Consider the following 27,971-nt stretch of genomic DNA (forward strand, 5'->3'; position numbering starts at 1 on the left):
CTTACTAGAACCCAGCAACAATGCCCTTCAGAGGTTTTATTGTTATTTTACTGATGCATTCACAACATTTGTAAGGAAGTTGTCTACACCATTGAAATACTGTCTGACATGTTGACCATGTGTTAAGATGTGCAGGACGGGCAGGTCTAAACAGGGTAGAGTGATCAGCATTTGACATATTTGTGACTACTTCAGAATGTAGTTTGTACATCCTGGCCTGTCAGCCTTAGGGAAGTCTTCCCTAAAACCATTTACTTTTACCCTTTACCTTTTGCTAAAATGTGTGTTTTGTTGGCTCTAGGACTCTTTGCAATTTACCACTGCTATCCAGTGTTATAGTGTGTGTGGTCTCTCCTGTAAAAATGGTAAAATTGGTTTACACCTGATTGCCATTATTTAATGTACTTATAGGTCCCTTGCAAAGTGGTATGCCATATACCTAGTGCCTGACAGTTAGATGCCAATAATGGGTCTGCAGCACTTACTGTGTCACCTACTTAAGTAGCCCCGTAAAACATGTCTCAGGTCTGCCATAGCAGCCTGTATGCAGTTTTAAACTGCCAATTCAACTTGGCAATGGAACTCCCTTGCCAAAGCATAAAGTCCTCTACCCGTAAGGTAGGCCCTATGTAGTCCATATGGTAGGGTGCATTGTAATTAAAAGGTTTGACATGTACTTTTAAGCTCTACATGTCCTGATAGTGGAAAACGTCTAAATCTGTTTTTCACTACCGTGATGTCTACTTCTCCTATAGGATAACATTGGGTTGCCAAATTACATTTCGTAAGCTCTAAAGTTTGATTGTGAGCAGATATAATTTCATGTTTGGTGTCTGAGACATTCTAAATCAACATCCCCTTTATAGTAAAGTCAGATTTTAGGTTAGAATTTTGAAAATGAAAGTTTTAGAAAGTTGGCTTTTTCCTACCCTAACAATTTGGTGCATGCAGCCTATCCTAGGTCACATGAATAGGTGTAGTTGGCAGTTGAAAGTTGCTTATGCCTCCGAGGCTGCCACACAATAGAGGGATTAGGTGTACCTGGATGGCCATCAACTAACAGGATGGGGAGAGGGAACTGGACACAGCTCAAATGAATAGGCTGTTCTCTGCCTCCACACAAAGGACCTGTCACCCCTGCATTCTTCATGCAGCCAGCTTGGAGTCTGGGCAAAGGGAGTCGGGAAACTTCCAGCACTTCAAAGGGAATTCTCTAGACTCTTCTACTCCAAAGAAGACATCTGGTATAAAAATTGTACCTTCAGACCCACTCTTCAGTTCACTTACTGGATCTGCGGAAGTACTCTCAGATGACTGCCTACTGCTATGGCCTGCTGTGTACACCACAAGACTGCTTTGCTGTACCTGGAAGGACTGCTTTACTGTGTGGAGCCTTCATTGAACTCTCAGATGTCTGCCCTGCTACTAGAGTACTGTTTCATCACTTACACCCATATCTACCAGAGTGACTCCAAGGGCTAGTTGGTAGGCCTCATGATCAGACACTCTGGAAGAGAAAAAGTTCCAAGCATCTGGAATCCGCACCTGGACCCAGCATGAGTGAGTCCTAACCCACAAGTAGTGCCCTTTCAGTCCTGGATCCTTGGTGAATGTGCTAAAGGTGCTCATATGACCAAAAGCCAAAACTTGGAACTTAAAAAAAAGTTGGCGGCTGAAAACTGCTCTGAGAACTGAGGAAAGATCAAGGCCAACCTAGTCGTTAACCTAGAGGCTTTGACCTCTGATAAACCCTGTTTTATCCAGAGAGATCAGACTGGGTCCACAATGGTAATCCAATTGTATTTTAGTATATAATTTATAATCAATATTTAATAAAGCGATTGGTCGATAAGACTTCAGGTCTGTTAAGGGTTTCACAATTTTAGGAATGTTGATCAGGACCCCTCTGAATAAAAAGTTTGGTACCCGGACACCTTCCAAAAGACAATTAAACGGGGTTAGTCAGAGATCCTGAGAGGATTGTTGAAAAGCCATATAAATCTCAGGCCCCAGACCTGCTTTCATCTAGACCCTTGCCATTTGCCAGCTGTCCCATTACCTCCAAAACCTTTCTACTGGCCTGTCAAAAAATCCTCTATTTGTTGCTCCTTGGCTCCCTCTGCCTCACTGACCTTATCAACCGGGTACAGAGTAGAATAATATTGCAAAAAAAACCTGCCTGATTTCCTCAGCTATATTTGTGAGCTAATGTACATGGGTCTTTAACTTGCAAAATCAAATTATGATTTTTGTTCTCTTTGGCTCACACTGCTAAAAACTGGCCTGTGCATTCTCCTGCTTCATATGCCTGATGCTGAAAAGCCTGCATTTTTATTCATAACTTTTGAAGATAAAAATCTCTGATCCTATTCTTTATTTCCTGCCATCTATTTCTCAGAAGGCTATCAGTACTATCGGTAAGTGCGGATTGAAAGGCTCTGCTTCTTTCTACAGAGAACCAATTGTTTCCTTGTCCATTTTACCTTTGAGCATTGCAAGGAAGATAAACAATAAAATCTCTCTGTTAATATACTTGAATGCTTCCCAGATTGTCAACATCTCTGCTGAACAATTTTTACTGAAAAACATTATTTTATCGGTGTGCTTACCTGAGTCAGACACTGAAGCTCTAGGAGCAAACTCCTATCCATGATCCATTTAGACCCATTTGCCTGCAGGGGAACTAACCAGCTATATGCTACAGCTGAGTGGTCTGTAAAGCAACCTAGATGTTGGGATATATCTATAGTGGACAGGGGGAAGGACACTAAGAACAGTTCAATCTTGGAAGTAGAGTGAAAGTGTTTATAATAGTAGGTAAATGATTTCAATCCTGCATTCCTTGATCTCCATATATCATACAAGCCCAGACGGGAACACAGATCTTCAAAACATTTCTCTGCATATCTTTTATGCTGGGTGCATGATGTCTTAGAGGAGTTCAGAACCGTGCCAGGTAAAAAATTAAAATCACCACCTAAGATGACCTCCCCAGAATGAGTACTTACAGACCATGCCAGTTTCTTAAGATGGCTAGGACCATCACTGACTAGGCCATAATAGCATCCAGCATTATTTTGCTTGTCCCCAACTCTATTGTGAGAATAGTTTGACCGTAAGTACTTGATTTGATTTTTGCCTGTAGATTTTTACGTACCAAGACAGCAACGTCCCACAATGTTGTCCTAGTTGAAGAAAAAAAATGAATCCCATGGCTCTAGATGTCTCACTTTCTTCTACTCCCTTCCCAACACCCAGTATGTCTCCTGTAGTAAAATGATGCGGGGCTTGAAGTGTTTCAGCCATGCGACTGTAGCTGCCATCTTTATCCTGATGTTAATACCGTTAGCATTAAAGCTAACCAGTGTTAAATTTGCCATCGACCAAGCAAGCATCTCATCCTTTCTGTAGGACCCTTAACGCATCCACTACCACCGCTGGCAACCAACCCCCAGTTGTGATCCCTAGGTGGAACCCAGAGAACCAAAATGAAAAGCCATTCCAGAGCCTCATGACATACATTGTTGTATCCCTTCCATTCTGATACCTAAGAATCACTTTTCCATTTTGCTTCTGGTTTCCCCTGTTTTCCCGTCCTGCAACCTTACCACCCACTCACCTCCACCCTATGAGCCCACACCCAAATGCAACTCATGCAACTCTCTCCCTACCAATTGTCCCGATTTTCTTTAAAAAAAAAAAAAAAAAAAGATGAATCTCTGAAAACACCAAACCCTGGCTCATCTCACCCTCACTTAAGGGCCCCCTTCCCAAACAAAGTAGTTTTGCTAAAGGAGAGGAAATTACAGTCCCATTTGAATCAGTGAAGTTCTGAAAGTTTGCTCTGTAGTTGATCCTTAAATTTGCCCCTCAAATGGATACTGTAAGGTCTAGGGCCTTTAATCCTGGGAGCAGATTTCTGAACTCTTTCTGCCTCCTGTCCATTTCCCAAGCCAAGTCTGGAAAAATTAAGAAAGTAAAGCCTGTATTGAAAGAAATACTTTTTTGATTTGGCAGTACTCAAGATTGACTCCTAAATCCTGAAAATAGGCACTAACAGTGTATGGCCTTGGGCCCACCTTAGTGTGTGTTTGCTGGGACCTGGTAGGCCCTCACAATTGATTGGCCTGGAGTGGGCAGCTCTGCAAGTTCTCTGCCCAATCACTACCTCAGTAACGAGAAACACTAGCCTCAAGGGACTTTAGGTAGTGCTTTCACAGAAAGTAGATGGTGAAGAAAATGTGGTGGCATTAGCATCATGTGCACTTAAGGGTGCAGAAGAGAGATACTGAGTAAGAAAAAGGGAGGCTCTGGTGTGTGCATGGGCAATCACGCACTTTAAGTTTTATCTCTGGGGTATACAATTTGTAATTTGGTCTATTCTCTACAGGGAACTATGATGAACTTACTCCTTGCATCAAGAAGTGGATAGAGACTTTAAGAAATTTTTATTTTAAGTTTCAAATAGGTCTGAGAAATGTGGTAGCGGATCGCTTGTCCCGTCTTCCAGTCGATAAGGAATCAGGAGGAGATTTGTTAGTGACAGAGGTTGAGTGGATGAAATTTGGTTTGGTGGCCCATTCCATCTCCTGCCTCCTAATCAACACTATGGGGATCATTCTAAGTCTGGCGGGCGGCGGAGGCCGTCCGCCAGACTTCCCCCACCAAAATACCGCTCCGCGGTCGAAAGACCGCTGAGGGTATTTTGGGATTTGCCCTGGGCTGGCGGGTGACCGCCAAAAGGCCGCCGGCCAGCCCAGGGCAAATCAACCTTCCAACGAGGACGCCGGCTCAGAATTGAGCCGGCGGAGTGGGAAGGTGAGACGGGTGCAGTGGCACCGGTCGCGTATTTCAGTGTCTGCAAAGCAGACACTGAAATACAGAGTGGGGCCCTCTTACGGGGTCCCCTGCAGTGCCCATGCCATTGGCATGGGCACTGCAGGGGCCCCCAGGGGCCACGCGGCACCCCCTACCGCCATCCTGTTCCTGGCGGGAGACCCGCCAGGAACAGGATGGCTGTAGGGGGTGTCAGAATCCCCATGGCGGCGGAGCGCGCTCCGCCGCCATGGAGGATTCTCAAGGGCAGCGGAAAACCGGCGGGAGACCGCCGGTTTTCCAAATCTGACCGCGGCCAAAGCTCCGCGGTCAGAATGCCCTGCGGGGCACCGCCGGCCTGTCGGCGGTGCTCCCGCCGACCCTGGCCCCGGCGGTCTCAGAACGCCGGGGTCAGAATCAGGGCCTATGTGATTCTTTTGGTGGATTATATGTCAAAATGGGTGGTGACAAAGTGTGTGAGTTCAGCTGACACCAAGGTGGTACTCAACTTTCCGAAGGAGGAATTTTTCTATGAAGGCATTCCCCAGGAACTTATAACCGATAAGTTAACTTCCCATGAAATGCAGGAATTTTTGGGAGATTGTCCACTAACACCTTAGGACTGCTGTATATTCTGTACAAGCAAATGGTCTCACTGAGCATATGAAAAGAGTGGTCAAAGCATGTATACAGAAAGCAGGTCGACAAGACTTTTGCCTGAAATCTTGATTGAGGTGTGGTGGGCTTAACATAATGCAATGATTTCAGTAACTTTGAAGTCATCTTCTTTTTTGCATGAGGGACAGAGTTGGCAATTCAAAATTAAACCTGGTGTGGTTGTGTGGAAAAGTGTGTGGGTTGAAGTGAGTGCAGGCAGAAGACATGGGTGAGCTCAAAAGAGAAGGTATATGGGTCAGAAGAAAGTATGAAGAAAATGACAAGTGTCTATATGATCAGTGGAACTGCACCAAGGTTAAGCAGTGGAAATGGGGAAGGAAGTCCTGGTTAAACAAAAAACAGATTTGTTAGGAAAGGAGAATCACATTTTACATGGGCCCCTTCCTAATTGAAAATGTAATAAAAAATGTTGTTAAGCATACACAGAGAGAAATGGAGCACATCTTGGGTGGTGAAAGCTTATGATCCAAAGTCACTGGAAGAGTCAAAAGCTAATGGGAGCATCTCTGGATGCAGTTTGTCACATAGGCTCTCATTTTGATCTTGCCGGGGTAACCCGCCGAGATCTGCGCTGACTGTACACAGAAGACCGCCAGCCCGAAGAACCCCCCGCCAGCCACATAATGATCTTCCTGCTGGGCCAGCGGGTGGAAACAGTGTTTCCGCCTGCTGGCCCAGCTGAAAACAGGGCCTGAATATTGACACCGGCTCCAAATGGAGCCGGTGCCAATGTGACAGTGCAGCGGGTGCAGCAGCACACATCATGCATTTCACTGCCCGTAATTCGGGCAGTGAAATGCACGATGGGCTGTGCATAGGGGCCCATGCCCATGCAAAGTGCATGGGCAGTGCAGGGGCCCACAGGGGGACCCAAGTCAATCATTCTGCCATAAAGGCTGGCGAAATGCGACTCATTATCTGCTTGTAGCGCTGCCCTGGTGGATCTGAAACACCGCCACCGCCAGGCTGCCTGGTGGCGTGATCCTGGTGGTGGCAGCGTTTCCACCCTGGCGTTTCAGTCACATTCAGAATATAGCGGTCTGGACCACCATGCCGTTGGCGGTAATGACCGCCACCATCGGCGTGGCGGTCCAGACTGCCATGTTCCTAATGAGGGCCATAGTGTTCATTCTAATCATAAAGTTCCAGGTCCAGCACTTTGATTCACTGTGAGATGTCATGTAAAACCAAAGTGGTGGTGTGAATATGTGGTCAGCTTATGCACCTCAATCAAAAATGAATATGGCATTGCCAAAGTAGATAAAGCATTATCAACCCAATCTGAACACTACCTCAAATCAAGGCACATGATTTTTGAGATGCTATGTTTAAGCCTCGCACACAACTTTTTCAGCTTTAGTAAAAACTACTATTACCGGTAAAAAAGTACAGCCGGGGGAGCAAAATTTGCTCCACTTTATTTATGCTTCATCATGGGGGAGGTAAAAAGATTCTCAAAGTGGAATGACCAATTCAAAGACTACACCTCACACATAATTTATTGGGGGCATTACATCAATGATATTTTATTGCACCTGACAAGGAAATCAAGAAACACTCAAGGCATTTTTACTACTAATTATCAATAACAAATGAAATATCAATTCTACTTTGGAAGGCTCTACCTTCAAGATTAATTTCCTGAATTGTACCATCTGCAGTAAAACAACAGACTGCATACTACCTTATTCTGTAAAGACAAAGCTGTCAACTCCATCTTACAGGCAGATAGCTGCCATCTTTCATGTATTATACATGTCATCCCCAAAGGTGAAATATTGAGGACTCACAGGAACTGCTCACAAGAATGCAACTTTAGGGCGAAATCAGAGAACCTAATCAATAAATTCTAATTAAGAGTTTATGGCAAAAACATCTTAGATGCATAACAGAGAAAATTACACAAATGGGCTTTCGTAGAGCTAAGAATCTAAAACAGGTACTTTGTCCATCAGAATTCTGGGACTAGTGCAAATTTAAGACATTTTTCCTGATCAAATTATTGGGCTTCCATCTTTGTCATGATTGTTCCATGCGTAAATTTGGATTGAACAAATCTCAGATTTTCACACCAGATGACAAGATAGGGATACCAATTAACCAGTGGATTCACTGTTATAGCACATATATGATATATACCATACTTTGCCTTTGTTCTAAAATATATGTGGGAATTACTATCCTGCCACTTTAAATAAGAATGCAGGAACATTACAGAAACATCCATAAAACAGATCCTGGTCTTCCTCCAACTATACAGTGTATCAAGTTTAATGAACATGATCACCAATTTAAATTCTTTGACCTGGAACATATCCCATAATATCCTTGACGAGGAAACCAGGAGTTAAAGATGCAACAAAAAGGAAGTCAATACATAATACTGTTGGATATTGTCCAGAAGGGCTCAAACAAAGAAACATAACTGCATTTCTTACTTAAGTAATCTGGGAACTGGTGTAACCATCTACATGCTGGACTCCCTATGTCCTTGATACAGACAAGACTACTATCAATCAATCAATCAATCAATCAGGATTTATAAAGTGCTGCTAATCACCTAATAGGGTATCCAGTTGCTTGCAGGTTCCAGAGGCTTATTCAAACAGCAAGGTCTTCAGTGCCATTCGGAATACAACTACTCAATTGATCTACACCTTTGAGGCTCAAACTTCCTTTTACACTCTGATCTCTTAGCACTTAATTTAACATTTTACATATATTACACAAATTGTTTAACACATTCCCTAAAAAATGTGATCAGATTAATTTTGATCTCAGTTATGTACTGTGATTGGCTATATTCACAGTCAGTGTACAGTCCAAGCATACAACAATAAAGATACTTGTCTTGACGGATTATATGTGATGTGTTCATTTTTATGACCTTTTCTCACGACTATGAATACAGTTATATCATCAATGTAACAATACCTCTTAGATGACTAAGAATAAGATACCTAACTGTTTGTTATTTGACAAGTTCAACAATATGGCCTTACTGCATTATTATGATTGCAAAATATGCTAATTAGATTATTATGATTACTAAATATCTTCAGACTAATGAAAAAATATCTCTTTTGAACTAATTGAACATACCCATATGGTTTGCAAAATGAGTGTTCATGTACAGTATTCCATGCCAACAAACTCAGAAAATTATTGTCACTTTTGTGCATGCTTACTAAAATTTACTGTAATATGCAAAATGCAACTATTTCGCTTTTTGTATTTGACAACAATCTCTTTTGGAGCTTGTTTAGAAACCACAAATCTAATATGCAAATGCTAACTTTTTGTTTTATATATGACAACTAACTAGAGATCTTTGAACCAACTAATTTAGTAATCTGTTTCTGGACCTTGATCTTTCTGTATGATTATAACCAGGTTTGGGTACTGATCAACCAAATAAAAATACAACAGGGACCAGTACCTCACCTCAGTGAATTAGGATCTGAGGTGCTGAATAGGTGAATCAAAATACAATAGGCACCTCTACTTCACCTCTACATTAGGATCACAGCACTTCCCCAAGTAGACGGACCTTATATTTTCCATTCACAAATGACATCCTTTCAATATGGCTTACCCTCAAACTCATCTATCACTGTCTCCCATAACCGGTTTTCTGATACCACTCGCTCTTGACCTAGCATGCGCTTCTGCTTCTGGGGTCACTTGGACTATAACGCAGATGATTCTCCTCACCCAGACCTCTTTAAACTAACACAACAGACCAAGATACTCATTGCTACAACTGCTTCTTAAACAAGTAGGATATGTTTTAGATCACTTTCATATTGGAGGCATATTTTCATTTAAAAACTGCTGAATCACAGGATTCTGTATCTTGCCTTTTACTGTTTACCATACAGCATAATTATGTATGATCAAAGTGGCACAGACTTTTCCAAAGCTATTTAGTATGTTTCCAATCAAAGTAGACAGTTGTGTTGTAAATAGATTGAAGTGATTACTAAAAACCTTACACTCTCACCTTCCCTCTTCCTTCTTTTATAATTGTTCTAGGACTATACCTGATTCAACAAATAGATAACTTAACATCCAATTACAATCTAAACTACAGAAGGCATTCTCTCCTGAATCACCCAGGTGCTGTCCCTTTGACATTACTAGTGATGCTCATACTCCCATCGCTTTCTTTCTTTGTTTACACATGTATACAGTATGCCTCACTAGTCACCCAGTGGCATAACCAACAGCATACAAAAATATAAATATAAATATTGATCACAACACTTTTGTTTGCAGTGAATCACAAGTTTGTGGTGACTCACAAATATGTGTACACTTGGTTACCATAAATGGGTCTTTATGAGACAGACCATTTTGTGTTCATTAGTTTGTAAACTTTGGGGCATATTTATGGAAAATGGCACTGTACCCAGTGCAGCACCACTTTCCTTGCGCCCCTTAGCACCTCCCTACTATCACCATTTGTGTGGCGTATTTAAACTACGGCGCACCATAGCATAGGGTAGGGGGCAATAGTGTAATTGTTTTGCGCTATTGATGTACTCTGCAGGAGTAGCTCCAAAATTCTGGCACTACTCCTGCATAGTACATAGGGGCTCATTATAAATAATGGCATGACCCTTTTTAACGCCTGCTCTGAGTAGACGTTAAAAATTGCCGAAAGAAACGGCGCAAGGAAATCTGTTGGATATTTTTGCACCATCTTTTTGCCCCCTCCCCTAACAGGGAACACCACCCTTGCATACATTATACCTGGTGTAGACATAGGGGGGTCATTACAACATTGGCGGTAAAAGCCGCTTACCGCCGTGCAGAAGACCGCCAACACACCGCCGCAGCAGCGAAAATCCACCACAGCTATTATGACCCACAGCTTGGAATTCGCCAAAATTCAGACACCCACACAAGTCTGCCACACCAAAGGTCAGTGCTAAACTGGCGATAACAAAACCTCCACCGTCACGCCAACAGAAATATGCCCACACTATCACGACCCTCGAATCCACGCGGCGGTCTTTCAACCGCAGTATTCTATTGGTACACACTGCCGCGCTCAAAATACACTCACACATACAAAACACATTCACATTGGACAATTCGAAATACTAACACCTGATACACATACACACCACTCCCACACATTCAATACAATACAAAACACACACCAACATCACCCGCAAACCCCTATGAAAAAAATCCTGAAAGAAGCCCATAGAGAAACACCACAATCTATAACTAGGCATCCACAGGAACACCACACCATCACCCACATAACATCCACGCACCCCACACAACACACCACTAAATATCACCACACATATCACAACACACACCACCCCACACATCACCCACACCACCCCATGACACGGCAAAGACACCCCAGGTTCTCTGAGGAGGAGCTCAGAGTCATGGTGGAGGAAATCATCTGGATAGAGCCACAGCTATTCGGATCACAGGTGCAGCACACCTCCATAGCTAGAAAGATGGAGCTATGGCGCAGAATAGTGGACAGGGTCAACGCAGTGGGACAGCACCCAAGAAATAGGGATGACATCAGGAAGAGGTGGAACGACCTACGGAGGAAGGTGCGATCCGTGGTATTCAGACACCACCTTGCGGTACAGAGGACTGGCGGCGGACCCCCACCTCCTCCCCCACAACTAACAACATGGGAGGAGCAAGTCTTGGCGATTCTGCATCCTCAGGGCCTCGAAGGAGTAGCTGGAGGAATGGACTCTGGTAGGTCAAACCTTAACTATTACAACCCCCACCCTACCAGCATGCCATCACATACCCCCACCCTCGCCCTCACCCCATCACTCAAACTCCTCACACATGTCCCAATATCACAAACCACACATCCCAACACCAAGCCATGCATGCAACACCAAAGCATGGATACCCATCACCAATGCATGGCCACGGGACATACACCCCCCTAAACCATCATCACACAAGGTCCCACACAGGAATGCAAGCACTGGGGTACACGGTCACCCACCCATTGCACACCATGGTACACAGAGATGCAATAATCATGCTTTTACACCCCTGCAGGACCCCTACCCAACGTCACCGCACAGGAGGGTCCACACATGTCCACACCACCAACAGAAGAGGCCCACAGTGATGACAGCAGCTCTGTCCAACTAGATCTAGACGACCAGCTCGGCCCATCTGGGACCTCGGGACAGTCGGTTCCCCTCACACAGTCACAGGTCACCACAGAGCTTCCCCCCTCTGGAAACACCAGCACAGCACCCACCCAGTGGACCCATACCTCTGTCCCCAGGACAAGTCAATCAGCAGTGTGTCCACCACTACAGGGAACCCAGGCTAACCCACTACCCCAACAACAACAGGGACCTGGGGACAGTGGCAGTGGGCACACCGTTCAGGGGACAGAGGCTCAGGAACACAGGGGAACTGGGAGGGCTGCTGTGCGACAGGGGAAGGACAGGCCCAGGGAACCCACTCTCTACGAGGCCCTCTCCAACATCATGGGAGCATACCATCATTCCCAGGAGACGATGGCAACGGTACTGGCCAAGTTTCAGGAGACCCAGCAGCCGTAGGAGGAACAGTAATTGGGCTTCAGGGAGGAACTCAGATCCATCAATTCCACCCTGGGCACCATCGTAGGGGTGCTGAAGGAAGTCCTCAACACCAGGAGGGACACTGTGGCACAACAAGGGGCCCCTGACACTAGCCTGGATGATGAACTGCCCACCACCTCCACCGGCGCTTGTGGACAGGAGCCACCGCCACAGGACCACCACACCAGCACCCTACACCCTCCAGATGGAGAACCACCCCGCAAAAGGTCCCTGAGATCCAGGACAAAGACAGAGAACGATGCCAAGACCCCCACCAAGAAATGAGACCACCCTGAAGGTCATCCTTTTGACCCACCTTGTCACCCTTTCCATCCGCAAACTGCCCCAGCTCCAGTTCCTATGCCCCTTTGGACAATGCACCTGTGAGACTGATAGACTGGACTCTGCCATGGAAAGTGAAAACTCAGTGACCATACACTGGGAGAAAAGGACAGACAGTAGAGAGGTAGTAGTGTTACATTGCATGTAGTAGGCAGGTTTGTCTTCTTACCTGTGTCTCACTGGAAGTATTGCAGGATAACCAAGTTCCTGTTGTCGATGTCCTCTTCTTCTGCTTCCTCGTCTTCACTGTCCACAGGCTCCACACCTGCCACAACACCTCCATCTGGACCATCCTCCAGCAGAAAAGGCACCTGTCGTCGCAAAGCTAAGTTGTGAAGCATACAGCAGGCCTCGATGATCTGGCACACCTTCTTTGGTGAGTAGAATAGGGAACCACCTGTCATAGGGAGGCACCTGAATCTGGCCTTCAGGAGGCTGAAGATCCGCTCTATAATCCTCCTAGTTCGCCCATGGGCCTCACTGTAGCGTTCCTCTGCCCTTGTCCTGGGATTCCTCACTGGGGTCAGTAGCCATGACAGGTTGGGGTAACCAGAGTCACCTAAAAAAGGTGAGGCACAACTGTTAGACACACTAACCTGTAGGGATATCCCCAGACCCAGACAACTATTCCCACTGATTTGGTTCCAGGTGCTCACCTAACAGCCACACCCAGTGCCTCTGGAGTTGCCCCATCACATAAGGGATGCTGCTATTCCGCAGGATGTAAGTGTCATGCACTGAGCCAGGGAATTTGGCATTCACATGGTAGATGTACTGGTCTTCCAAACACACCATCTGCACATTCATCGAATGATAACTCTTCCGGTTTCTGTACACCTGTTCACTCCTGTGGGGGGACCAAGGCCACATGTGTGCCATCAATGGCAACTATGATGTTGGAGATATGTCCCAGGGCATAGAAGTCACCTTTCACTATAGGCAAATCCTCCACCTGAGGGAAAATGATGTAGCTCCGCATGTGTTTCAGCAGGGCAGACAACACTCTGGACAGCACGTTGGAAAACATAGCCTGGGACATCCCTGATGCTATTGCTACCGTTGTTTCAAATGACCCACTTGCAAGGAAATGGAGTACTGACGGCACCTGCACTTGAGGGGGGATTCCTGTGGGATGGCGGATAGCGGACATCAGGTCTGGCTCCAACTGGGCACACAGTTCCAGGATTGTGGCACGATCAAGCCTGTATGTGATGATTACATGTCTTTCCTCCATTGTCAACAGGTCCACCAGCAGTCTGTACACAGGAGGATGCCGCCATCTCCTCACATGTCCCAGAGGACGGTGCCTATGAAGGACAACAGCGAGCACAGAGTCAACCAACTCAGAGGTACGTACACACAGCTGACACAGAACACGATTCATAATCCAAACTTAGCATGTATGAGTGTTGAGGCAAGGCCTAGTTATGTGTGACGCAGTTAAAAATAGAGCCATGTGGGCCCCTGAAATGGCAGCTGCCGCACCTGTAAAGTGGGACAATGGGATATGAGGTAACTGCGCTGCCGTTGTACACCGTCGCGGTAGGCGGTCGAAGACCGCTGCGCAATTCTGCATTGGTTAACATTGGACCCTATGGGTCCCAGGAGCCAATGACGATGTACGCCGGCAGTGATGGTACGCACCGCCGCGGACGTGACCGCCATTTTCTATCTGTTCAATCACTCGATACCTGATCTTCGACAGGAGAGGACCTACACTGCAAGTGCTGCAGTGACCTCAGTCTGGAAGAGACAATGGCTTGTGCGTCTGGGGAAAGGGCCCCTGCCTTCACATCGGAGGAGGTGGAGAAACTCGTGGATGGGGTCCTCCACCAGTACACGCTACTCTACGGTCCTCAAGACAAACAGGTAAGTACACTGGGAGCATGCTGTATGGGCTATACCTGTGTGGAGTGGGGTGGATGAAAGATAGGGGGGTGGGAGAATGAGGCGTGCATGAAACGACAGTGAGTGCATTTGCCACATGGCAAGGGTAGGGATACGGGCCAATGACTGTGATGGTGCAGTTGGTAATAACTTCTTCTTTTCTGCTGTACAATTCCTGTTGGTCAGCGCCCACCAGAAGAAGGATATTTGGCGTGCCATCGCCAAAGACGTTTGGAACCTGGGGGTCTATCACAGACGGAGCACCCACTGCCGTAAGAGATGGGAGGACATTTGCCGCTGGAGCAAGAAGACGGCGGAGTCCCAGCTGGGGATGGCCTCCCAACGTGGGAGGGGTGCCCGTCCCAACATGACCCCCCTGATGTTCAGGATCCTGGCGGTGGTGTACCCGTAGTTGGATGGGCGCTTGAGGCATCACAGCAGCAACAAGGGGGTGAGTACACACTCATTCTGCTGATTCAGCGCACAGTGGAGGTGTCTGGGTGGGGGAGGTGGGCTGTGGGTTCCCCTAGGCCAGGGCGAGTGTACTAGTTAGGTCTCCTTTTTCAGGCAGGCCCTGTGGCACCCCGCCCCACCTGGGTACAGTGCCAACTACACCTAGTCAGTCTCCTGTGACATCCATGTGTGCAGATGTCAGCCATAGCCTTGTAGGCCATAATCCAGGGATTGAATAGTGGACCCCAAGTGCGTGGCGTAGTGCAGGGGGCTTCTGTGTCTGTTGTGTCCGCCAACGGTAGCGGTAATACATGCACTCAACATATCTTTCTTTTTTCGTCAATCCCCTTTTTGTGTTCTCTCTGTTCTTGTGTGCATTAGCATCATCAGGCGGAGGAGCAGTGGCACCGGAGCAGGAGGGAGCTGCATCCCACATGGCCCTGGAGGGTGACACTACGGAATCTGATTTCACCAGTGGAATGGAGGGCGAGGGGAGCTCCACGGCAGGGACTGGAGCTGAGACCCAGTCACCCCTGCTACCCTCAGTGAGGAGGTCATTGACCATTGACCTCCTCAGGTCCCTCACTGTTGGGCAGTCTACCATTTTGAATGCCATCCAGGGTGTAGAGAGGCAGTTGCAACAAACCAATGCGTTCCTGGAGGGAATTCATTCTGGTCAGGCAGCCCTTCAGCGAGCTTTTCAGACTCTGACCTCAGCACTGATGGCAGCCATTGTCCCTGTCTCTAGCCTCCCCCCTCCAACTTCCCCTACCCAGACCCACACCCCTGTACCTCAGCCTACCCCAAGCACACCATCAGACTAGCATGCACAAACCCCAACACACAAAGGAAGCTCAGGCAAACATAAGCACCACACATCCCACAGGCACTCACGCAAAAATCACACACATGCAGACATAGCAACATCCACTGCCTCCACTGTGTCCCCCTCCTCCTCGTCTCCCTCCTCCCTCCCAGTCTTGTCTCCACTCACACCTGCATGCACTACATCTACAGCCACTACTTCATCACCAGCACACCCCTCTCACGTGCAGTCATCACCCCCACTACAATTCACACATCCCCTGTGTCCTCTCCCAGTGTGTCTGTGACGCCACCTCCCAAGGTACACAAACGCAGGCACACACCCACCCAACAGCCATCCACCTCACGACAGCCTCCAGCACATGCACCTTCACCCAAAGTCACCAAACGTATACCTCCTACAACCACAACCTCTTCCTCCACTCCCAAACCCCCTCCAGCTACCCGTCCCAGTGTTCCCAAGAAACTTTTTCTGTCCACCCTTGACCTCTTTCCCTCACCTCCCTCACCCCATCAGTCTCCTAGAGCCCGACTCTCCAAGTCCCAACCTAGCACCTCAGCCACGACATCGGCGGGATCAGTGGTGCCAGTAGTCACCGGATTCTGGAGTGCACCAGGCAGCAGGGCAGCCAGTGTGGCAAGGAGCCACAGCACGGACAGTCCCCCACCTATCAAGCATCAAAAGTTGGCCAGTGCCCGGCGGGTAAGGGGAAAGACACCAGCCACCAAAGCCGACCACCATCAGCCCCGCTGCCCAGGAGGCGACTGCCAGCACCAGCCCCGGTGCCCAGGAGGCGACCACCATCAGCCCCGCTGCCCAGGAGGTGACCGCCATCAGCTCCGCTGCCCAGGAGGCAACCGCCATCAGCCCCGCTGCCCAGACAGCACCGCCAGCACCAGCTCCGCTGGCCAGGATGCGACCGCCAGCAGCAGCCCCGCTGGCCCAGACAGGGCTGCCAGCACCAGCTTCGCTGGCCAGGATGCGACCGCCAACAGCAGCCCCGCTGGCCCAGACAGGACCGCCAGCAGCAGCCCTGCAGGCCCAGACAGGACCACCAGCACCAGCCCCACAGGCCCAGACAGGACCGCCAGCAGCTGAGTCGCTGCCAAAGACACCGCCGACACAAGCACTGCTGTAATAGACACCGCCGCCACAAGCACCGCTGCCAAAGACACCGCCGCCACAAGCACCGCTGCCAAGGACACCGCCGCCACAAGCACCGCTACAAAGGACACCAGCACCACAAGCACCGCTGGCAAGGACACCGCCGCCACAAGCACCGATACAAAGGACACCGCCGCCACAAGCACCGCTGCCCATGAGCGCTAAGAGCACTGATGCTACTGAGTCCGCCACGAGCAGGATGAAGCACTTTGGGCACAAAGCCCCCTCCAGAACCAGTGGAGATTTATATCCACTACCTTTGTCCTTGGCAGGATGAAGCACTCTGGTCACAAAGCCCCGAACAGAACCAGTGGAGACAGGCATCCACTACCTCAGTCCTTGGCAGGATGAAGCACTCTGGGCACAAAGACCCCTCCAGAACCAGTGGAGACAGGCATCCACTACCTCTGTCCTTGGCAGGATGAAGCACTCTGGGCACAAAGCCCCCTCCAGAACCAGTGGAGATTTACATCCACTACCTCTGTCCTTGGCAGGATGAAGCACTCTGGGCACAAAGCCCCCTCCAGAACCAGTGGAGACTGTTATCCACTTGAGAGACTGTGGCTTTGCACTCCCCAGGATTGAACAGTGGGTAACCCACCCACTGTAGAGACTTGAGAGACTGTGGCTTTGCACTCCCCAGGATTGAACAGTGGGCAAGCCACCCACTGTAGAGACTTGAAAGACTGTGGCTTTGCACTCCCCAGGATTGAACAGTGGGCAACCCACCCACTGTAGAGACTTGAGAGACTGTGGCTTTGCACTCCCAGGATTGAACAGTGGGCATGTGGCCCCCTCATGGATTTGTCGTCGTGCACTCATCCGGCTGAGGTGCCCCCCCTTTCCGTTCCCCTTGAGGTGCCTGTTTTATTTCTATCTGATGCCCCTGCAGTGTTCTCTCCATCATGTTCGGGTACATTGTGTGGGCATCGCCCATGCAGTGTGGGCCCAGTGTTCCATGGACTTAAATGGAGCAATACCTGGACTTCTATTCTTGGTGTATATATTTGTTAATAGTGTATATATATTTTTGCGAACTGGATTTTAATAGATTACAATTGTTACACTCATTTCCTTTTGTCTTTGCATTCTTCCGGGGGTGTGGGGGTTGTAACTGTGATGTATCAATATGTATTAGTGTGTGTGTTGTCCTAGGTGAGGGTGGGGGTGGGGGTGTTGCGTGTGTGTGTCCCTGTTTTTTCCCTCCCCCCTCCCCTGTGTCATAGGTGCAGTACTCACTGTGGTCTTCGCCGCCGGCATTCGTGCTCCTGGTAGAGGAGCAAGAAGATGAAGGCTGGGAAAATGTGAAGCTCTGGTTCCGTGGCGTCCTGGGTCCTCATGGGGTGTGTTGAGGTGAGCGTTTTCCCTTCGAAGTCCTGTTTCCGGCGTGTTTTTGTTCACGGTGAATCCGCCCTGGAAAAGGTGGCGGATTGGTAGGTTGTGATACTGTAGGTGGTACACTGTCCTCCGCCTGTCTGTTGGCGGTGACCACCGCGCTGTTTGTTTGTACCGCCGTGGCGGTCGGAGTGTTAAAGTGGCTGTCTATGTTGGCGGTTTCCGCCACAGTCGTAATTCAATTTTTTTTACTGCCGGCCTGTTGGCGGTCTTACCGCCACTTTAACACCGACCGCCAGGGTTGTAATGACCACCATAATGTTGCTCAAGGGTTTGCAAAGTGGCGCAATGCATGCATTGTGCCACTTTGTAAATATGGCGCTGGGAAAATGCCACTTTAGCGCCACCTTATTGTCAACAAAATGATGCTATGGCAGCGCTAAGGTGGTGCTAAATATGCCCCTATATTTCTAATGTATTTTTAAATGGAATTTTTTAGCCTTGAAAAGGCCCCATGCCTGTGTGCCTCAAGGGGGCCAAACACGTGTTGGCTGTTCTCTGTCGGGCTGCTCTATCTTGATTGCAAAGAGTCAAGCACAAATAAACAATTATTCTCACTAATTAATTGGCTTTCTACAGTTTTCTTTCATGGATATGAGTGTATAAAAAATACCTTGGTTCTATTCATATGTGTTTGTGTATAATCTATGTAAAATTTTATATTTAAGATTTGTATATAATTATCCTCAACATAAAAAATCATGGATCAAACACATTTCTGGGGGACAAGCAGTTATTCCCTCAAACTTTTTAAATGTTCCCAAATGTTTACCAATATGTAGTTTCTCTTTGGTAAAGTACAGGGACAATTTAAAACATTTATTAAACTCAAAAACATCATCAAAATATTTCTATGTTAAATGTTAATGCAACTTAATTGTATATATTTATTTTAAACATAGAACAAAAGAAAATGGCACTATTAGCTATATATTGCATGCATTTATTTATTACTTTAAATAAATTAAACTGAATTAAAATTGTTTTCGGAAGAATAATAAATAATAAATCCCACCTAAAAATATACATATTTTTGCTTTAATAATTTTTAAAATCGATGTGTAGAATTAAAAGCAATTTAATCATATTCTAATATACAAAAAATAATCATGAATGTTTTGATAAAGGATGTCAAAATATATGATTACACAATAAATATGTACTAGTTCTAGATTTTTTATAATTAAATGAAATTTATTTATATTTTTAACTGTTTAACTATTCATGTCAGGTGCTGGAATTGCAGTTTTTTTTAGTACTAACTTAAACTCTTTTGAATAAGTAAAAAGCACAAAACTTGCACAAAATTGTAAATGAATCATGCCCGCTGTAGGCACATAAATATAGATATACACTTGGGTGTATTATTTTGGCAGGTGATTCATGACAACAGCATTCAGAAATACATTTCAGAAAGAGATCTGAGCATATGACAAAACTATCTTCTTTGATCATGTAGGTGACAGCCATAGCGCAATCAGAAAGGGAAAGTACTATGAACTGGGATCTGATTTAGAGGTCAGTGGACGAGTCACTCTGTCACAAAAGTGACAGATATTCCATCCGCCGAAATCTAAAGCCCTTTATTTCGTATGGGATTAAGGGCCTGATTAGGAGTCTGGCTGTCGGACCTCCAGAACTCCAATATGGCAGTGGGGAGGCAGGCACCAAGCCAGTAGTCTCCCCATTACCATACTATGAAGTTTCATTTGGGATGGCTGGAGGAAATTGTGCAGCGGCATTGGTCTCAGCTCTAAGGGAGCAGGGCCAATGCCATCGCACAAACGGTTCCCCCCTGCACCATCTGAATGCACATTGTCTGCCATGGAATTATCATATGAACCACATCTGACTTCATGGTATTTACAGTCTATCTGGGAAGCTGATTAATTTTTTCACTCAACAGGGCAGTTCATTTTATTTTCATAGAATCTAATTCTCTGCAGGCTGTAGCCTGTAAATAGGCAGGGTCACTCTCACCTTCAATTTACTTCTACAGTCTTTCACAAAATGTCCTGCCCCTCCATAGAACACAAAACATGTTTATACATCTTTCTCAATTGGCTTTGTGTGGTATCTTATGCCCTGTGGTAGAATGCTGCCAGTATAATTTTAAAGTGGAATTAGAAGGTTGGCATACCATTGTGGGTTGTCATACCACTGTGGTGGAAAGATAATACAGAGAAAGAAGAGCCAATAGAATGTTCTTTAACAAATTTGTGAAAATTAGCTTTGTCATGTAAATTTGATAGTTCCATGGGTGAGAGAATATGTGATCAATAATGTTGATACTCAATATTGAAAAAGTCAAAGATGAATCATGGCAAAAAGGTGACCCATCATTAGTTGAGTGTGTTAGGTACAGCTAAGAGAATAGAACACTCAATCAAATGTGTAGAGGGTATCAAAAGGTGTTGGAGAATAGACAAACTGCAAGTGATTGAAAAGGGTAAAGCCAAACAAGAAATGAAAGGTGAATTTCTAGTTCACTGTTTTAGATGTGGTAACAAAGGTCATACAAACAAAAATTGCCAAGGTTGAAAAGGCATTTGCCAATCATGTAGAAAAATGCTAGTTGTAACCAAAGTGACAAAGGGAAAAGTTTGTGAAGTGAATGTAGAGGATGTGGATGTGAATGATCCTGGGGTTCTTGGCATGGTCTGCAGGGGTGGGTGGTGGGCCAAGTTCCAAGGGCCACCAAGAGTGTCCCGAGGGAATAGTTGTTGCCAAAGATAAGAACTTTGGTTTTGTTAGTGTTGAGCTGAAGGCAGTTGTTTTTCATGCAAGCAGCGACGTTGCTCATGCATTTGGTGATGGTGGTGTTGGTTGAATTGGTAAGGGAGAGGATGAGCTTTGTGTCACCTGTGTAGGATACTATGTTGATGCTGTGGACTCTGATAAATGTCTGCGTGGGATGTCATGTAGAGTTTGAAGAGGATTGGGCGGAGCAGTGATTCTTGAGGGATTCCACAGATGTGTTTCTTGGGTTCTTAAGTGTAGGGGGAAGTCTAATTGGTTGAGTTCTGTCCTTAGGGAAGAAGGATATCCACTCGAGGGCTGGTCTGCTGATACCCCAGGGCTGAGGCTTTTTGATTAGTGAGTTGTGGGAGATGTATTGAAAGCTGTGGAGAGGTTGAGGAGGATGAGTGAGACTGTTTCTCCGTGGTCGAGCTAGGTGACAACATCGAAGTTCCTGTTGTGGTTGGGTGGATGTTCCTGTAGAGTCTTGGTCCAGTTTTCTTCTGATATTTTTCTCCAGTGTTTTGATGATGCAATGTTTTTTTTTTGTGTGTGGAATGGCTTGGTGGGAGGGTATCTTGAAATGAATCATTTAATGGTCAGACCATGTGACTTGGGTCATGTAAGTGATGGTGATCCTGTTGTTGGAGGAGAAAATAGGGTCAAGGGTATGGAATGCTGTATGGGTTGGTCCTTGGATGAGCAGGGTGAGTCCAAGGCTCCTGAAGGTTGTCGAGGAGGGCTGGGAGTTGGGGGTCTGCTCTGTCTCCCAGGCGGAAAATGAAGTCCCCGTGGAGGATGTAGTTTCTCGATCTGATGGAGAGGCAAGCGATGAAATCTGCAATGTGGCTCTTAACTTGAAAAGATTTTGAACCCATAGCTAATACCACACTGATAACTGACACCACTCTCATGCCACAAATAGGTCACTGCATAATCCTCTGGAACCCTCCCAAAGGTATATCAAGCAAAATTACCATTGTGAGTGGCAAACCATATAGTTAATACAATTAGCACTATGCGCCAAATTCAAATACTTAATCCTACAACACAACAAAGGTGACAGAGAATTGGAACAGGAATTAACAAGCGTCTAAAACATCCAGAGTCAAGGGGAAACCCTCCCCTGATAAGAAAAACAGTTAGCAACATTCTAACCCAGGGATGTTTGTCTTTCTCCAATATCACATAAGAAACATATCTCTCCATATCAGAAAACGCAGTGATTGCAAGAGAGAGAGGAGTTCACATTCTGGTGTGAGTGTCAATCACGCCATGTCAACAAGTAGTATCTTCAAAGAATCCACCTCATGTTATGCCATATGTGTCCATTCAATCATGCAGCATCGTAGATCACATGCTCTCTAAGATGCTGCCATGTGCATTTCTTTGGTCTATGTCCTGATTAGTAGGGGATGAGCTGGTTCTCAATAGTCGCAATATGCATGGTTTTACCATAGCTAATGCTGTAGAAACCCCTCCTGTTTTTGTGTTGTGTGCATTCTGGATATTTGGTGGAGTCATGCAAGAGTGCAGTTTGGCTTGTCTAGAGGCCCAATATGTTAATTACAGTCTTCATTGTATCCCAGACTCTCGCCCAGTACTGTGCAAGGGAATCGCATTCCCAAATCACTGCTGGGGCTGTGACAACTCCAGTAATACCTATCTAGCAGTATCCATCAAGGCATGTTTTGGGGGATCTGGGCCACCTGTGTAAGATCTTAAAGTAGCTCATTTTCAGCCATGCCTCTTGGAGAACTTTATTGTGGTTCAGCATAAGGTCTGGCCACTCATCCTCGTTGTACTCCTCATGGAGGCGGGCCAGTCACCGTAATCACAACACCATCATGATGGTAGGTCAGAATCTTGCAAATGCCTTACACCAAGCCCTTGTATGTCCCCCATTTCTGAACATATTGTAGTGTTGTGGAGTCCTTCAGGGTAGGTAAGTGCTGCACTAGAGATTTACTGAAGCAGTGCCGTAATCTTTGGAAATGCCAAACTATGTTTCAGGGTAAGTGGTAGGACTCAGTTCTGCAAATGTCATCAATTTGTCATCCATAAGCAGATGATCAATCATTTTGACCCCTCTAAACGTGAATCACCTCCAGCTCGGCTCAGTGCCGGCAAGTAGAAAGTTGCAGTTGCTACAGAGAGGCATGCCATTGTGTAAAGTATTGTGCTCCTTCAATATAGCATGTTGTTTAAGGCAAGCTTATCGAGTCAGTTGTAGGATGGGGGTTGAGGAGAGTTTCCTCTGTTTAGCTATTGAGTAAAGTGGGTATAAGCGGTTCACCCCCATCCCTCATAAGGACCTCACTACCTCAACACTAAGTGGTGTATTCAGCATATCGTCTAGTTTATGTCTCAGTAGCGCCAACTGAAATGCCAGCCAGTAGTGTCCCATGTGTGGTAATCAGAAGCCCCCTCGCTCAATGTCTGCATAGAGGTCATTCAGTTTAAGACGTGGCTTCCTCGCTGCCCAGATGAATGTGGTCATGAGTTTGATGAGTTCTTTGAACACATGCATGGGTATGTGGAGGGTGAGAAGTGTGAAAATATAATTCAACATCACATCATGTCCATTTCAAAGACTTGTACCATTCCCTACCTAGACACACCAAGAGTGGACCACTGTGAAAATTCTTGTTTTAGTTTGGAGATCAAAGGGTCTATCTTATCCTCCATCAGTCATGTCAGCACCATGTGTATGCTAATCCCCAAAAAACATACATTTACTATCTTCCACATAAAAGGAATGTCCGTTAATGATGCCATAGTAGTGTGATATGTCCAATTTATAGCATACCCGGAGAAAAGGGAAAAACAGGATATGGTTTGCAACAAGTGATGGATGGACTCCCACGGGTTAGTCACAAATTAGTGATGTGTTAGTCAACTTCACTGATATGTTGGCCTAGAGGAGAATTTTGTGTTCTCCTGTCACTGTTTTATGCATATAATGGCCATGTTTAATTTAATGGCCTGTGTTGATGGTTGAAGCACTAGAACAAACAGTAGATAGCCCTGCCACCTCCATGGCTTCATGTACAGCCATTTGACATTTGTCAGGAATTTACACTCTGAGAGAAAAGACTCCCGGATATGAAAAAGGTATAGCTTTTCCACCCTATCTTAGGCATTTAGCTATGTCCAGGGAAAGCCCCACTTGTTCCATTTTATCGTCCATCGATTGCTACAAGACGTGAGCTAACAATCTCAAGATGGATGCAGAGGAGCTGTGTGGGATGAAGCCTACCTGATCTCGATGAATGAGAAGGGGGACAACATGCTGAAGCCTGGTAGTCCATAGTTTAGCTAGGACTTTCAAATCAACTTTCACTAGGGTAATAGGACTATAAGTAGTGCAAACAAGTGGATCTTGTCCCAGTTTTGAAAGCAGGGTATTTTAGCCCTGTTCACTTCCCTGAGGGGGGTGTAACCTCTTGGGTGGCCTTGAACATATTACAGAGAACAAGCATGAGCATGTGTTTATTAAACTGCTTGGCATGCTCTTAGGTATGGTAAGGACAGTTTGGAAAGAACGGAACTTGTGGCAGTTGTAGGGGTGTGAGAGTCTGCTCTATATAAAGATTGTAGGCCCAATAAATGGGGGAGGAGGACAAATATATTTGATGGTCCTCATAAACATGTATTCTAGGTGTCCTGAGGTAATGTATGTGAATGTTTGGAGACTTTGTTCAGCAGGAAGGGCATTCCAAGTATGTTATTGAATAATAATGGTGTACAATTAGGCCCTCATTATGAACTTGACAGCAATCACCGCTGACCGCCATGCTGACGGTGAACAAAAGGCCGCCAGTGGCAGTGAACTGCACACCGCCGAATAACAATGCCAAAAAGACAAACCTCCAAAAATCCTGCAACCTCCAATCACCGCCAGGGCCAATGACGACGGAAAGGCAGTACACCACACCCAGCCACAGCCATGCAGACAAATCCTCCACCCACCAAATAATGATGCACAAATCACCTTGGCGGACAGTGAATGTAGAACGACCGTTGGCAGTACGGACCGTCACGGCCAGCAATGGGACCCACCAACAACAAATGCACACATTGGCAAGTTTGAAACCCACACACCTGACACACATCCACAACACTATAAAAAACACCCAAACACACCCCACAATCCTTTGCAGCACCAATAACACAACAGATATTGACAACACAACACGCATACACTGAACTCATCATCACACAAGTCACACACATAAAAACACCACCAAAACCCATACATTTCCCATACACCATCACAAGCCACACACCTAACGACACAACAGCACCCTCACCAAAACACCTACAACACACCACCCACAACACACACCACGGCACCCCATAAGGACCCCTAGCTTCACAGACAGGGTGCTAAGGACCATGGTGGACGAAATACTCAGGATAGAGCCACAACTATTCGGGGCACAGGTGCAGCAGACACCCGTGGCCAGGAAGGTGGAGCCATGGCAGACAATAGACAACAAGGTCAACGCAGTGGGAAACCATCCACGCATAAGGGAAGACATCAGGAAGAGATGGAACGACCTGTGCGGGAAGGTTCGGTCCATGATATCCAAGCACAACATCACCATACTGAAGACTGGTGGTGTTCCCCCACCTCCCCGAATACACCGACTGGGAGGAGAAGGTCATGGCTATCCTGAACCCAGAGGGCCTCACCGGACTCACTGGAGGACTTGACTCGGGTAAGTCAACCACAATACCTTAACAGTCACCACACCTGTAATGCATGATTCACCCCATCGCTCTCACTACCACAAGGACCCCATCCCCTACCCAGTCCATAACACCTCAACACCCACATCCAAGTCCCCTGCATGCCCACAATCCCCCAAGCAAATCACCACCCAGCCCCCTGTGCACACTCACCTACCCCTACATGGAATCACAGTGGCACTACAGCACCCACAATGCACCTCCACCCCCCAAAAAAATGCACCAAAATGAACACGTACGGACCTTGCATGCCACTACAGGGGAATATAACCATCAATTATTGCAGACCAGTGCTGCAATTGTACAAAAAGTACAGGACACCCACATCTCTATTCTCTCACACACAGGCACCACCACCCATGCCACCTGGACAGGGAAGTCAAGGAGTGCCAGTCATCCACCTGAAGATGGAGACCCCACTCAGGAGAGTGCAGAGGAATGTCTGGACACAGATGAAATCCCTGGTTCATCCCACAGTCCTGGACTGTCACCCTCCAGATGCCCCACCCAGGACATCATTGACACCCCTACCACTCAGCCACCATCATCAGCTCTGGCCAAACACCCTCACACCAGTGTCACTAGGCCACAGACTGGCTGCTCCACCCACCAACAGACAGGATGATGAAGGGCCCAGGGCAAGTGGGATTGACAGACCTGTGCAGGGGACACAGGGGGCTAGGGCCTGTGGGACGGCATCAGTGGCCCTGGGGGGGGTAGCCAAAGGATGGATGTAGCACCCCAGGAGGTGATTTCTGAGGTCCTGCGAGCATACCACCATTCCCAGGACAGGATGGGCCAGATCTTGTCCATATTGGAGCAGAATCAGAGGCTGCAGATAGCACACCACCAGGAGGCCATGGAGCAATGGACACCGTTGGCCTGCATTGCAGGGGTGCTGCAGCGCCAGACAAACATCCAGCCTGAGTCCTCCACCCACCTGCAGGCTCCTACCACTAGCCAGGACACTGCCCTGCCATCTACATCTACATCTGCAGCATCCACTGGAATGGTGGCACTGCCAGAGGACTCACAGGACATCAGCACCCCTAACCATGCATCCCAGCTGCACCTTTGCAAGTGTGCCCTCAGACCCAGATATGCCATTGAAACACCAGCCAAGACCATGCCCAGTGCCAGGAAGTGACTCTACCCTGAACTGTCTCCCTTGTGTGCCACTGGGCTACCTTGTTGACATGCCACTGCCATCACACCATTTTCCAATGGCCCCTTGGACTATACCCTAGTGCAACCAACAGCTAAGCATATGTACCTGAGTATGTTGTTCAACATGTGCCCACTCCCTTTCACTGTCCCAACATTTATGTATATAGTGTCATGGAATAAATACACCTGTTCACTCAAAATATATGTCCCCTATATGCGAAGTTGTATCGGTGACCAGAGGAGCAGGTGAGTTGCCATCTGTCATCTTTATATGTGTGTGATTGTGGCGGATGCCTGTATGCATGTGTGTTCGATGTGTGACTGCCAAGCCGTGGGTTGTCTGGCACTTTCTGCTTGTAATTTGTACATATGCATGTCTCCAAGGGCCATGTCAGTATGAAAGGGCATGGCATTTGTGCACCCACACTGACGCCTGTTTCTTTACTCTGTGTGTCCCATGCAGGTCAGCGCCCATCAAAAGAAAGACCTGTGGCAAGCCATCCCCAAGGAAGTGCGGACCCTCTGGGGTCTACAACTGGCAGAGCACCCACTGCAACAATCGGTGGGAGGACCTGAGGCGCTGGGCCAGGAAGGCCGGAGAGGCCCAGCTGGGGAAGGCCTCCCAATGGCAAAGGGGTGCACTTCGGACCCTGACCCCCCCCAATGGCCTGCATTCTGGTAGTGGCATATCTGGATTTGGATGGGCACTTGAAGGCAGCATAGCAGCCACAAGGGGGTGAGTACCAACACTGTTGTGATACCACTATGATGGGTGTATTTGGGTAATGTGGGATGCATGCATTGTAGTGCCGGACACTTAGACAGGTGTGTCTCTGCAGTCCTGCCCCCCTTCACGTCCTTGGAATAGTGTCATAGCTAGTTTTGGCAGGGTCTACGCCTTTGAGGGGTCCCTTTTTGTCATCTGGTATTCATTGTGGCCCTATGAACTTGTAGATTGGCTTGGCATGGTCCCTCATGGGTTTACTTATCACAGTGTATCAGAGTCATGTTTCATGAAGGTAATATGGTTTATGCTGGGGTCATGCCTACTGGTCAGGGATACATTCATAACGTATGTTGTGTCTGCTGAGAGTTCGTGCCTGACCTGGCTGGGAGTGTCTGTGTCCCAAAATGTACCTATTTCAGGGATT

Source organism: Pleurodeles waltl, chromosome 2_2 (genome assembly GCF_031143425.1).
Source record: "Pleurodeles waltl isolate 20211129_DDA chromosome 2_2, aPleWal1.hap1.20221129, whole genome shotgun sequence".
NCBI classification, from domain to species: Eukaryota; Metazoa; Chordata; class Amphibia; order Caudata; family Salamandridae; genus Pleurodeles; species Pleurodeles waltl.